This window comes from Oryctolagus cuniculus, chromosome 15 (genome assembly GCF_051225735.1).
Source record: "Oryctolagus cuniculus isolate XC-2025 breed Fujian yellow rabbit chromosome 15, ASM5122573v1, whole genome shotgun sequence".
Classification (NCBI taxonomy): Eukaryota; Metazoa; Chordata; class Mammalia; order Lagomorpha; family Leporidae; genus Oryctolagus; species Oryctolagus cuniculus.
This window is the reverse complement of record NC_142881.1, coordinates 51,309,704-51,324,717: the sequence shown is the minus strand read 5'-3', so window position 1 is coordinate 51,324,717 and position 15,014 is coordinate 51,309,704.

Below are 15,014 nucleotides of genomic sequence, written 5' to 3'. Positions count from 1 at the left end.
TTTTTATTCTATTCCACTGTGGTCAGAAAACATGTTTTGTATGATTTATTTCCTTTTGTGTTGAACATACTATTACACTTGGGAAAAATGCATATTCTGTAGTTATTCATAGTACCATTTTGATCCAAATGATACATACTATTGTTCACATCATTTATTTCTTTACTAAATTTTGCATACTCGTCAATCAAATGCTGAGGGAATTATGTTGATATCTCCATGACAATGAAATAATTATATTCCCCTTTTAATTCAATTTTTGCTTCATATATTTTGAATATCTATCTTAGGTGTAGACATATTTTTGGTTGTTGTTTACTTTCAGTGAAACTTTTATCATTATGAAATATTCATTTTATATCTGGTTTTGTTCTGTCTGAAAGTTCTATTTTATCTAACTTTTTGAAAGATTTATTTGTTTATTCATTTAAGGGTTAGAGTTACAGACAGTGAGAGGGAGAGACAGAGAGAAAGGTCTTCCTTCCATTGGCTCACTACCCAAATGGCCACAATGGCCAGAGCTGCACCAATCCGAAGCCAAAAGTCAGGAGCTTCTTCTGGGTCTCCCACATGGAGGGGCCCAAGCACTTGGGCCATCTTCTAAGGCTTTTCCAGGCCACAGCAGAGAGCTGGCTTGGAAGAGGTGCAGCTGGGACTAGAACTAGCGCCCACATAAGATGCTAGCACTGCAGGCGGAGGATTAACCTACTGTGCCACGGCACTGGCCCTTTATCTGATGTTTATATTGAGTACCCTGCTCTCACTTGCTTATACTTACAGACAGTGTCATTTCTATTTCTCATTCATTTACATTCTGTGTCAGTATATTAAAGTGCATTCTAAAGGAGATATTTTTTGAATATTTTTTGTTAATCCTTTATGATAATCTCAGATTTTAATTGAGTTATATAGCTCACTAACATATAACTGTTGGAGTGCTTAGATTTATATCTCATATTTTATTACCTGATTTTTCTTTGTCTTCCCTACTCTGTTTCCCTTTGATCCTCCTTTACTAACTTCTGAGTTACCTGAAGTTTTTTGGAATTCCACTTCAATATATATGTTGACATTTTATTACCATTATTCATTTAATATATGCATGTTTGTTCGTCATTGACACCATTGTACATACTTATAAGGTACAGTGCATGTATACAACATGTAATGATCACATTAATTAACATATCCATCACCTCACACATTGACCATTTGTGCTGGGAACATTCAGAGACATACAATGAACTGTTTTCAATCAGTGACCTCACTGTACTGCAGATCAAGTTACTCCTCCATCTTAGCTGTACCTTTAAATACACATAATACAATTCCTACACTTTGGTTAATATTACTTGATATAAAATGTAGAAACCTATTACCTATATATGCCCACTCATTATAATCCTCCATCCTTTACACTACCACTGTTGGCATACAAATTACATCCACATATAAAAACCCCCACAGCACAATGCTCTAATTTCTCTTCTAAATAATGATGTATTTGGGGCCAGCTCTGTGGCACAGTGGGTTAAAGTCCCAACCTGCAGCACTGGCATTCTATATGGGTCCTGGTTTGTGTCCCTGCTGTTCCACTTCCAACCCAGCTCCATGCTCATGCGCTTGGGAAAGCAGCAGAGGATGACCCAGATGCTAGGGCCCATGCAACCATGTAGATAGACCCAGAACAAACTCCTGGCTTTGGCCTGGGCCAGCCCAGTCCATCTGGGGAGTAAACCAGCTGACAAAGACCTCTCTCTCTCTCTCTCTCTGTCACTAGCTTTCTCTGTAACTTTGCCTTTCAAATAAATAAAAATAAACTTAAAATAAGAGATGTATTTATTTTGAAAGGCAGAGTTATACTGAAAAAGGAGAGAGAGAGAGAGAAACAGAGAGAGAGAGAGAGAGGCACAGAGAGAGAGAGATAGAGAGAGAGAGAAAAAACACATTTACAAATGCTAGTTCACTCTCCAGATGGCCTCTGTGGAAAGGATTGGGCCTGGCCAAAGCCAGGAGCTTTGTCCAGGCCTCCCATAGAGTTGAGTGGCCCAAACACTTGGGCCATCTTCTGATGCTTTTCTCAGGCCATTAGCAGGGAGCTGGATTGGAAGTGGAGAAGTAGTGATATGAACCAGCACCCATATGGAATGCCAGCAATGTAGGTGATAGCTTTACCCACTATGTTGCAATGCTAGCCCTGGTATAATTTCTTAAAACAGGTATATGTATTTTAATTAATAAGAGGATATATTGTCTTTTATATTTACCATTTCAAATTATCTTTATTTCTTGAAGTTTTAAGCTTCTAACTGATAATACTTCTTATCATCTTTATAATTTCCTTGAGCATTTCTTGTAGTGTAGATCTGTTAAAAAGAAATTCTCTTTGTCTAAAAATATCTTTATTCTACTTTTATCTTTCAAAGGTATTTCCATTTGCTGCAGAATTTTGGGTTGATAGATTTTGCCCTTCAGACCTTAGCAATTTTGTTCCTGTCTTCTGGCCTTTGTTTCTGAAGCGAAGTTAAGTAGTAATTTCAATTATTGTTTTCTTGTATTTATAGGTAATTTTCCTCTTGTACTTTCAATATTTTTTGGATCTCTTCTTTATGAAATAATTCTCCATCCCCTTCCCCTCACACATGAACATTCCAGTGTCTGTGCTTGTCCTGCACCTTGGCCTCTGGTTCTTCAACACTAAAGACACTGTGGGTTTTCTAACAAAGGTTTTTTTTTTTTTTTTTTTTTTTTTTTTTTTTTTTAACTCCATGAGGTGTCTACTCAACTTCAGGCTAAAAGACTTTCTTCACCTTGTCAATCCTTAATCACTGATCAAGACCTAGCCTAATCCTCATCCTTCCAAAATCTGCTCTTAATCTCTAGATTCAACTGGATGTGTCCAGGTTTTAGGATTGCATTTGGCTGCATTTGACAGAAAAGACTGCAAGAGCATTTTGAGAAAAAGTGATTGCATTTTTTTACCTAATATGATATTTGCAGGTAGGCAATTCAACACTGATACAGCTAGTAAGAGAGGTTACTAGAGAACCGGGTTTTTTTTTACTCTAACTGTTATGATATCCAAATAAAACACTTGTCTTAACAGTCTCAAGAAAAAACTTAGTCCCTGTGCATTGCATTCACTCTCCAGGTAGGCAGAAGAGACCAGGACAATGGGTAGGATAACTAATTATCCTTACTTTTCATAGGAATTACTAATTTTTCACTTTGAAAGTCCCAAGATGCATTAGTTGAACAACAACAACATCAACAACAACAACAAAACGTGTGTTACCCGTGGTTTTTGTTTTCCTGAAAAAAAAAAATCCGGAAAGAATGTAAAAAAAAAAAAAAATCTGAGCCTACTCATCTTCCTGCAAAAATGAGACAGGTTAACCAAGCAGTGATCACATCTCCCATTTATAATTTGAAATTATTATTAGAAATGCCGTGATTCCTTAAATCATAATATTAACAATGTATTGATTATCTCTAGGAATAGTTGTTCTGAAATTTATTTAGTTAACATGTTCTTAGGATCATATCCTAAGACTAGTGTAATTATATACTGATATCAATCTTGGTTATTTTATCAAGATTTAAAGTAATAATTCAATAACACAGGGTTCACAAGATGGTGGTATAGCAAGAGGACGATGATCCGAGTCACGTGGGGCAAAACAGGTGGTTAAAAAGGAGAGAAGATACACGCTGGCGACAAAGCTGTGGGACATTCATGTCAGGAAGCCCAGTAGGCTAACAGAGACTGGGCAGATCCTCGCTGAAAGAGCAAGTAAGAAAGGGAAGCAGTGTTCGATAAAATACAATACCCTGGAGCCGGCACTGTAATGCAGTGGGTAAAGCAGCCGCTTGCAGTGCCGGCATCCCATGGGCACTGGTTTGAGTGCTCCTCTTCTGATACAGTCTCTGCTATGGCCTGGGAAAGCAGTAGAAGATGGCCCAAGTCCTTGGGTCCCTGACCCATATGGGAGCCCTGGAAGAAGCTCCTAGCTCCTTGCTTTGGATCCTCTCAGCTCCAGCCATTGAGGCCAATTGGGAAGTGAACCAGTGGATGAAACCTCTCTCTCTGCCTCTTCTGTGTAACTTTTTCAAATGAATAAATAAGTATTTAAAAAAATACAATGACCTTTCATGATGAAAACTCGAAGCAAATTGTGTTCAGAAGAAAAATTCCTCAAAACAATCAATGCAATTTATGACAAACCCACAGCCAGCATTCTACTGAATGGGAAAAAGTTGGAAGCATTCTCACTGAGATCTAGAACCAGACAAGGATGTCCACTCTCACCACTGCTATTCAATATAGTCATGGAAGTTTTAGCCAGAGCCATTAGGCAAGAAAAAGAAATCAAAGAGATACAAATTGGGAAATAGAAGTCAAACTATCCCTATTTGCAAAAGAAATTATTCTATATATAGGGGATCCAAAAAAATCCAGCAAGAGACTATAAGAACTTATAGAAGAGTTTGGTAAAGTAGCAGAATACAAAAATCAATACACCAAAAATCGACAGCCTTTGTATACATAAGACAATGCCATGGCTGAGAAAGAACTTCTAAGATCAATCCCATTCACAATTACTACCAAAAAAAAATCAAATACCTTGGATGCCAAAGATCTCTATGATGAGAATTACAAAACATTAAATAAAGAAATAGAAGAAGATACAAAAAATGGAAAAATCGTCCTTGTTCATGGACTGGAAGAATATCATCAAAATGTCCATTCTTTCAGAAGCAATTTACAGATACAATGCAATATCAATCAAAATACCAAAGACATTCTTCTCAGATCTAGAAAAAAATGATGCTATAATTCATAGGAAAATACAGGAGACCTCAAATAGCTAAAGCAAACTTATACAACAAAAACAGAGCTGGAGGCATCACAATACCAGATTTCAAGACATACTTCAAGGCATTTATAATCAAAACAGCCTGGTACTGGTACAAAAATAGATGCACAGAACAATGGAACAGAATAGAAGTGCTGGAATCAATCCAAGCATCTACAACCAACTTATACTCAACCAGGGAGCTAAAACCAATCCCTGGAGCAAGGATAGTCTTCAACAAATGATGCAGGGAAAACTGGATGTCAACATGCACAAGTATGAAGCAGGACACCTACCTTACACCTTATTCAAAAATCCATTCAAAGTGGATTAGAGACCTAAATCTATGAACCGATACCATCAAATTATTAGGGAACATTGGGGGAAACCCTATAAGATATTGGCACAGGCAAAGAGTTCCTAGAAAAGGCCCCAGAGGCACAGGCAATCAAGTCAAATTAATAAAGGGGATTAAATCAAATTAAAAAGCTTCTGTACTCAAAAGAAACAAGAAAATGAAGAGGGAACCGACAGAATGGGAGAATTTTTTTGCAAATAAAGCAACTAATAAAGAACTAATAATCAAAATATTTAAAGAGATCAAGAAACTCCACAACAACAGAACAACCCAGTTAAGAAATGGGAAAGGGGCTTAAACAGACATTTTTCAATAGAGGAAATCCAAATGACCAAAAGACATATGAAAATATCCTCAGATTTACTAGGCATCAGAGAAATGCAAATCAAAACCACAATGAGGCTTCACCTCACCCCAGTTAGAATGGCTTTCATACAGAAATCAGCAAACAACAAATGCTGGTGAGGATATGGGGAAAAAGGTACCTTAATCCACTATTTGTGTGAATGTAAACTGGTAAAACCACTATGGAAGACAGTTTGGAGATACCTCAGAAATCTGAATATAGTCCTACTATATGACCCAGCCATCCCACTTCTAGGAGTTATCTGCACCACCATGTTTATTGCAACTTGCTCCACAATAGCTAAGACATGCAATCAACCTAAATGCTGTCAACTGAAGACTAGCTAAAGAAATTATGGGATATGTACTCTAAGGAATACTAGACAATGATAAAAAAAATTAAATCCAGTCATTTGCAACAAAATAGATGAATCTGGAGAACATTATACTTAGTGAAATAAGCCAGTGCAAAAGGGACTAATACCGTAAGTTCTCCTTGATCTGTGATAACTAATAGAGCACTTAAAAGGAAACCTGTAAAAGTGAAATGGATACTTTGAGAAGCAATAACTTGAACAGTCCTTGTCTTGACTGTTGAGAAATAGGTTTCTTCTTCTTAATACTATTGGTTGAACTCTTTACTTAACATAGAATTAATCATATGTATATAAAGCCAACTGAAAATAGATCCCAGTAAAAAATAAGAGTGGGAATAAGAGAGGGAGGAGAAAGTGTGTAACTGTATAGTTCTGTGTAGATGCCTATGGACCTATTTCTAAGGGTACAGCTAAAAACTCACCATTGGATTCCAAATCCCATTGAGCAGGGTAGTAATAATGCATCCTAAGTGTTAAAGTAATAATATTAAGTGTTAAATTGATCATATAGACAGAATTAAATGTTAAGGGGATCATATAAAAAGGATTAAATGTCTGGTAATAACAGTAGGTAAAATTAAAAAGGAGAGAATGTTCCAACATGGGAAGACTCATAGAATGACGATCACTCTAAGTAGCCCTCTGACCTCAGATCAGCCCTTAAGGCATCTTGGTCTAGCTAAAAATCCCACAAAAGCATTTCAGGCATGGAAAGCCAAGTCACCGTGGCAAAAAAAAAATACATGAAGGATCTCTGTGAGTGAGACCCCGTTGGAAAAAAGGGGCTATCAAAAAAGGATGCATTTTTTCTGCAGGGAGGAGACAACTTCCATTTTGCTAACAGCCTTGTCTAAATACTGACAGAGACTGTGGACTCAAAAGTCTTGTATAGCCTAGGCAGCTCATGTCAAGAGCCTTGGGTGATTAGCAACATCATATGTAAAAGTGATAATTGTTAAATTAACAACAGGAGTCACTGTACACATACTCCCCATGTAGGATCTCTGTCGTCAATGAGTTGTACTATGAGAATTAACTTTAACACTTGTTCTCAGCAAACATTATAGCAATAGGTGCCTACATCAAGAAATTGGAAAGGCATCAAATAAATGAGCTACCAATGCATCTCAAGGTTATAGAAAAACTACAGCAAACCAAATCCAAAACTAGTAGGAGAAAATAAATGATTAAAATTAGAGAAAGAATCAACATAAATGAATCCAAAAAATATTACAAAAGATCAGCAAAACAAAGAGCTGGTTTCTTGAAAAAATAAACAAAATTGACACACCATTCGCCCAACAAACCAAAAAAAGGAGAGAAGACCAACATCAACAGAGATGAAAAAGAGAATGTAACAACAGAAACCACAGAAATAAAAAAGAGTCATCAGAAATTACTACAAAGAGTTGGATGCCAACAAATGGAAATTTAGCAGAAATGGATAGATTCCTTCTCACACACAACCTACCTAAATTGAACGATGAAGATATAGATAACCTAAACAGACTCATAACAGAGATAGAAATTGAATCAGTAATAAATGCCCTCCCAACAAAGAAAAGCCCATGACCGGATGGATTCCTTGCTGAATTCTACCAGACATTTAAAGAAGAACTAATGGCAATTTTTTCTTAAGCTATTCAAATCAATTGAAAGAGACAGAATCCTCCCAAACTCTTTCTATGAAGCCAGCATCACCTTAATTCCTAAACCTGAAAAGATGCAACAGAGAAAAGGAATTATAGACCAGCTTCCTTGATGAACATAGACACAAAGATCCTCAATAAAATTCTGGCCAATAGAATAAAACAACATATCAGAAAGATTGTTCACCCAGACCAAGTGGGATTTATCTCTGGCATGCAGGGATGGTTCAACATCAAAAATCAATCAATGTGTTACACCACATTAACAAACAGCAGAAGAAAAGCCATACAATTATTTCCATAGATGCAGAGAAAACATCTGATAAAATACGACCCCCTTTCATGATGAAAACTCTAGGCAAACTGGGTATAGAAGGAACATTCCTCAACACAATCAAGGCAATTTATAACAAACTCATTGCCAGCATCATACTGAATAAGGAAAAGTTGCAAGCATTCCCAGTGAAATCCAGTACCAGACAGGGATGCCCACTCTCACCATTGCTGTTCAATATAGTACTGGAAGTGTTAGCTAGAGCCATTAGGTAAGAAAAAGGAATCAAAGGGATACAAATTGGGAAGGAAGAAGTCAAACTATCCCTCGTTGCAGATGACAGGATTCTTTATTTAAGGAATCCAAAGAACTCCATGAAAAGACTATTGGAACTCACAGAACAGTTTGGTAAAGTGGCAGGATATAAAATCAATACACAAAAATCAACAGCCTTTGTATACACAAACAATACTGTGACTGAGAAAGAACTTCTAAGATCAATCCCATTCACAACAGCTACAAAAACAAATACCTTGGAATAAAATCAACCAAGGATGTCAAAGATCTCTATGATGAGGATTACAGAACATTAAAGAAATAGAAGATACAAAAAAATGGAAAAATCTTCTATGTTCATGGATTGGAAGAATCAACATCATCAAAATGTCCATTCTCCCAAAAGCAATTTATAGATTCAAAGCGATACCAATCAAAATACCAAAGACATTCTTCTCAGATCTGGAAAAAATGATGCTGAAATGATGCTGAAATTCATAGAGGCACAGGAGACCTCAAATAGCTAAAGCCATCATATACAGCAGAGCTGGAGGTATCACAATACTAGATTTCAAGACATACTACAGGGCAGTTATAATCAAGAAAGCGTGGTAGTGGTACAAAAACAGATGGATAGACCAGTGGAACAGAATTGAAACACCAGAAATCAATCCAAATATCTACAACCAACTTATATTTGATCAAGAAGCTAAAACCAATTCTTGGAGCAAGGACAGTCTATTCAACACATGGTGTTTGGAAAACTGGATTTCCGCATGCAGAAGTATGAAGACAGACCCCTACCTTACACCTTACACAAAAATCCACTCAACATGGATTAAAGATCAAAAGCTACAACCTGACACCATCAAATTATTAGAGAACATTGGAGAAACCCTGCAATATATTGGCACAGGTAAAGACTTCCTGGAAAAGACCCCAGAGGCACAGGCAGACAATGCCAAAATTAACAACTAGGATTACATCAAATTGAGAAGTTTCTGTACTGCAAAAGAAACACTCAGGAAAGTGAAGAGGCAACCCACAGAATGGGAAAAAAATATTTGTAAATTATGCAACTGATAAAGGATTAATAACTAGAATCTACAAAGAGATCAAGAAACTCTACCACAACAACCAACCAACCCTCTTAAGAGATGGGCCAAGGACCTAAACAGACATTTTTCAAAAGAGGAAATCCAAATGGCCAATAGACACATGAAAAAATGTTCAGGATCACTAGCCATCAGGGAAATGCAAATCAAAACCACCATGAGGTTTCACCTCACCCTGGTTAGAATAGCTTTCATACAGAAATGAAAAAAAAAACAGATGCTGGTGAGGATGTAAGGAAAAAGGCACACTAATCCACTGTTGGTGGGAATGTAAACTGGTAAAGCTACTATGGAAGACAGTTTGTAGATATCTCAAAAATCTGAATATAGCCCTACCATATGACCCAGCCATCCCACTCCTCAGAATTTACCCAAAGAAAATTAAATTGGCAAAAAAAAAAAAAAATCTGCTCCTCAATGTTTATTTCAGCTCAATTCACAATAACTAAGAAATGGAATCAACCTAAGTGCCTAGCAACGGAAGACTGGATAAAGACATTATGGGAAGCCAACGCCGCGGGTCACTAGGCTAATCCTCTGCTTTGTGGCGCCGGCACACCGGGTTCTAGTCCCAGTCGGGGCGCCGGATTCTGTCCCGGTTGCCCCTCTTCCAGGCCAGCTCTCTGCTGTGGCCTGGGAGGGCAGTGGAGATGACCCAAGTGCTTGGGCCCTGCACCCCATGGGAGACCAGGAGAAGCACCTGTCTCCTGCCATCAGATCAGCACAGTGCGCAGGCAGCAGTGGCCATTGGAGGGTGAACCAATGGCAAAGGAAGACATTTCTCTCTGTCTCTCTCACTGTCCACTCTGCCTGTCATAAAAAAAAAGACATTATGGAATATGCACTCTAAGGAATACTACACAGCTGTAAAAAAAATGAAATCCAGTCATTTGCAACAAAATGGAGGAATCTGGAAAACATCATGCTGAGTGAAATAAGCCAGTCCCAAAGGGACAAATATCATATGTTCTCCCTGATCTGTGACAACTGAGCACCAAAAAGGAAACCTTTAGAAGTGAAACGGACACTATGAGAAGCAATGACTTGATGAGCCCTTGTCCTGACTGTCGAGCAACAGCTTACTATTTTATTCTTTTTAGTATTTTCTTTTTCTACTTAATACCATTGGTTGAACTCTTTACTTAATGCAGAATTATACTTAGGTGTTTAAATACAATTGAAAATTAATCCCTATTAAAAATAAGAGTGGGAATAAGAGATGGAGGAGATGTACAGTTCAGCACATGTTCCCTCAGACTTACCACTAAGGGTAAAACTAAAAACTTGCCACGGGACTCTAAATCTCATTAAGTTGGCAGGTACTGATGCTATCTTACTAGTTAAAGAGAGCAGTTTAAGTTCATAATTGATCATAAAGATAGGATTAAGTGTCAAAGGGATAACATAAATAGGACCAAGTATCTGCTAATAATAATTGATAGAATTAAAAAGGAGAGAATGCTCCAACACAGGAAGCAGCCTACACAGCAGATTTATAGAATGACAAATGCCCTAAGCAGCACTCTGGCTTCAGAATCATCTCCTGAGGTATTCGGATTTGGCTAAAAAGCCCATGAGAGCATTTCAGGCATGGAAAGCCAAGACATTTTTTGTGGAAAAAAATGACGTAAATGAAAGATCTCTGTGAGTGAGATCCTGGTAGAAAGAAGGAGCCATCAAAGAAGGAGGTGCCTTTCTCTGAAGGGAGGAGAGAACTTCCACTTCAACTAGGTCCTTGTCTAAATAAGATCAGTTTGTGAACTCAAGAGGCTTCCATAGCCTTGGCAGCTCATGACAAGAGCCTCAGATGATCACGGACATCACAAATAAGAGTGTCAATTATTAAATCAACAACAGGAGTCACTGTGCACTTGTTCCCATGTAGGACCTCTGTCCTTAATGTGTTGTACCTTGAGAATTAATGGTAAAACTAGCCTTCAAACAATACTTTATTCCTTTTGTGTCTGTATGGGTGCAAACTGTTGAAACCTTTACTTAGTACAGAGTTGATCTTCTGTATATAAAGATAATTAAAAATGAATCTTAATGAAGAATGGGATAGGAGAAGGTTGGAGGTGGGATGGGCTGGGGGTGGGAGAGCAGGTATTGTGGGAAGAACTGCTATAATCCAAAAATTGTACTTATAAAATTTATATTTATTAAATAAAAGCTTCTTTAAAAAACTTGTTCTCAACCAGTTTTTTTTTTAATATTCTCTGTGTATGTTTAAATATTGAAATCTTTACTTAGTATAGAGTGGGTCTTCTGTTTACAAAGTTAACTGAAAACAAATCTTAATGGAGAATGGGACTGGGAATGGGAGAGGGAGGAGGAACTGGGGTTGGGGTGGGAGGAATCATTGTATTCCTAAAGTTGTACTTATGAAATTTGTACTCATTAAATCCAAGTTTTCTTTGGAAAAAATAGTTCAATATTTATATTGCAAAACAAAGTACATATAATAAAAAGCAAAATGAAAATATATTGTTTTCATTTTTTCAATTCTATATATAATCCCATTGATCTGATAGGACCAATTAATAAGGCAGTTAATTAAAATAAATATACTGAAGTTAAACAGAATAATTTATATCTATGTTAAACCCACTAGAATAAAATTTAAATGTTGGTTACAGGAGAAATGTTTTTATGTGGATGGAGCTGCCATAATCAGACTGCTTATGTTGCCACAGGAATTTGAGGACATACAAAAAATCATCAATATTAGTTACAAATTCCTTTCTAATTTCTTCCTTAAAGGCATAAAATAACATTTAGTAGCCTTAGGAGAATATAGATCTTTCCATGGTAAACATAAGACAAAAACTAATAATTATGTAAGCTCTTTCTTATATAACCTGATATTATGTAAGAACAACTAGGGATGCGTAACATGTGTATAGTGCTGTAAAAACAAAATGTGAAAAACCAGTATGACAAACATTAGGATTTTCTTTTACCTTGTCACGCTTTTTCCATCAATCAATGATCACAAAGGGTGAGTAGCAACAAAGCAAACCTTACCTTCTAATCAAACTCTTTTATACATTATTTCCCATGGCTAGAAATTATTTTACACTAATGTCTCTCAGCTATCTTTAAGCAATGTAAATTGTTTCCAACAAATGAAATTAAATGCTCATTTTAATACAAAGGGAATATATACAAATAAAGTATATTTTAAAAAATATTTTCTGGCCAGCACCCTGGCTCACTAGGCTAATACTCCGCCTTGCGGCGCCGGCACACCCGGTTCTAGTCCCGGTCGGGGCACCGGATCCTGTCCCAGTTGCCCCTCTTCCAGGCCAGCTCTCTGCTGTGGCCAGGGAGTGCAGTGGAGGACGGCTCAAGTGCTTGGGCCCTGCACCCCATGGGAGACCAGGAGAAGCACCTGGCTCCTGGCTTCGGATCAGCGCGGTGCGCCGGCTGCAGCGTACTGGCCGCGGCGGCCATTGGAGGGTGAACCAACGGCAAAGGAAGACCTTTCTCTCTGTCTCTCTCTCTCACTGTCCACTCTGCCTGTCAAAAAAAAAAAAAAAAATATATATATATATATATTTTCTGACCACAGTCTCCCTTTGGCCTACTCCTCCAACTTGAGTTTCCAGGTTAATGTAACTAGGAATATAATCGTCTTCCCTGAATGATTTGGAAGTAAATCTGCCAGGAAGCTTGGCTTATATTTGTGGAGATACTTGAACAGAATGTGGCTCTCATTAATCAATTTCAGTAAGTGATTCATTGAGGGAGGTATTAGAGTTCTTAACTATGTAGCCTCATTGAGGAGCCCTATCTCAAGTGCAGGCTCTCCCTTCCTTCCAGCCCTTCAGCCACAGTCTAGTCTTGCTCTAGATAGTAGTCTCTCCAGGTGGCTAATTTTAAGTCTGGATTTCAGTCTTTCACTTTCAAATCCAACTGTCTCCCGAGCCCATTGCTTTGAATGTCATGTATCTCCCCAGAAAGCACCCTTAACCACCAAGCTATACACTTCACTCAAATTCTTTGTATTTTCAATTATCTATTACCAACAAGAAATATCACTTAGGACTTTTTTTTTTTTTTTTTTTTTTTTTTTGACAGGCAGAGTGGACAGTGAGAGAGAGAGAGAGACAGAGAGAAAGGTCTTCCTTTGCCGGTGGTTCACCCTCCAATGGCCGCCGCGGCCGGCGTGCTGCAGCTGGCGCACGGCGCTGATCTGATGGCAGGAGCCAGGTATTTATCCTGGTCTCCCATGGGGTGCAGGGCCCAAGCACTTGGGCCATCCTCCACTGCACTCTCTGGCCACAGCAGAGAGCTGGCCTGGAAGAGGGGCAACTGGGACAGAATCCGGCGCCCTGACTGGGACTAGAACCCGGTGTGCCGGCGCCGCAAGGCAGAGGATTAGCCAGTGAGCTGCGGCACCGGCCAGGACCTCTTTTTCTAAACAATTTCCAGATCCTGTTGGTTCAAAGAACAGAAATATGGTGCAGTAATTACACTGAAACACTGCGTGTTCTGCTCCCATTGGTTTCACGTGCAAAACTTAGGTGATCTTTCTCTCACAGTAAGACAGTGCTGTATTATGGAATCTCTAGTGAAATATTTGTATTTGTAAAATAGATCTATTCATCCTGACTTGTATCTTATCTACCGTTAGTATAACTCCTTATTGGGTAACTGATAATGCAAGCAAGACTTCATGCTTCATTGTTTTGCCTGACTTCGATCATTATAATTCCATAATTAGCCTAACAGCGCCAAGTAGCTTAGGTTCCATTTATCAGGACCGAGAAGCCACATACAGAAAATAAATGTACAAGAATAATACTTCAACTTCCATTTTTATATTTATCTCTTACCATGTAGGTAAGCTAAGTAAAGTCAAAGAAGGCATCTTCTGTCTCGTGGCATACGGAAGGAGTAGAAATTAGGAAGAATAGAAATGAACGACACGAGTGAGTGAAAGCTATTATAAACTTTAGTAGAAGAAATAGTAGAAATTTCATTTTTACATGCCCATGTATAGATTCATGCTTGCTTTATAACAGAGGAATTTTGTAGGAACTCTGATTAACTTAATACAACACCAAAGATCAGCACATGTGTGTGAGAAGTATTCAATAAATACGTGTGGAATAATGTAACTGGTTGAAGAGTAGTTTTTCATTTTCTATTCAAAAATGATATCCATGTGGACTGAAGGGTAGAAAGACCTATCAGACTAGCAGAGCAGAAATGATACTGGATTACTCATAAGGGTGGCTCTGAGGCTCTGTCATTTATTAGTGGTGTAACCATAAACAAGTCTTTTTTCCTTTCAGTTTCCTCATTTGAAAAATACAGACTGTGGGCCGGTGCCATGGCTCACTTGGTTAATCCTCCGCCTGTGGTGCCAGCATCCCATATGGGCACCAGGTTCTGGTTCCGATTGCTCCTCTTCCAGGGAAGGCAGTGGAGGATGACCCAAGTCCTTGGGCCCTGCACCCGCACGGCAGACCAGGAGGAAACACCCGGCTCCTGGCTTTGGATTGGTGCAGCGCTGGCCGTAGTGGCCATTTGGGGAGTGAACCAACGGAAGGAAGACTTTTCTGTCTCTCTCTCTCACTGTTCATATCTCTACCTGTCAAAGAAAAAAAAAAGAAAAATACACACTAAAATCTTCACAGGGTACAGTGAGAGAATAAAATGTCTCCAATGGAAGAAATTACCTTATAAAAAATAAAAAATATGCAAAATAAGATGTGTCCAAGTTAGAATGATAGAAAACACTCTAAACTTGTAGGTA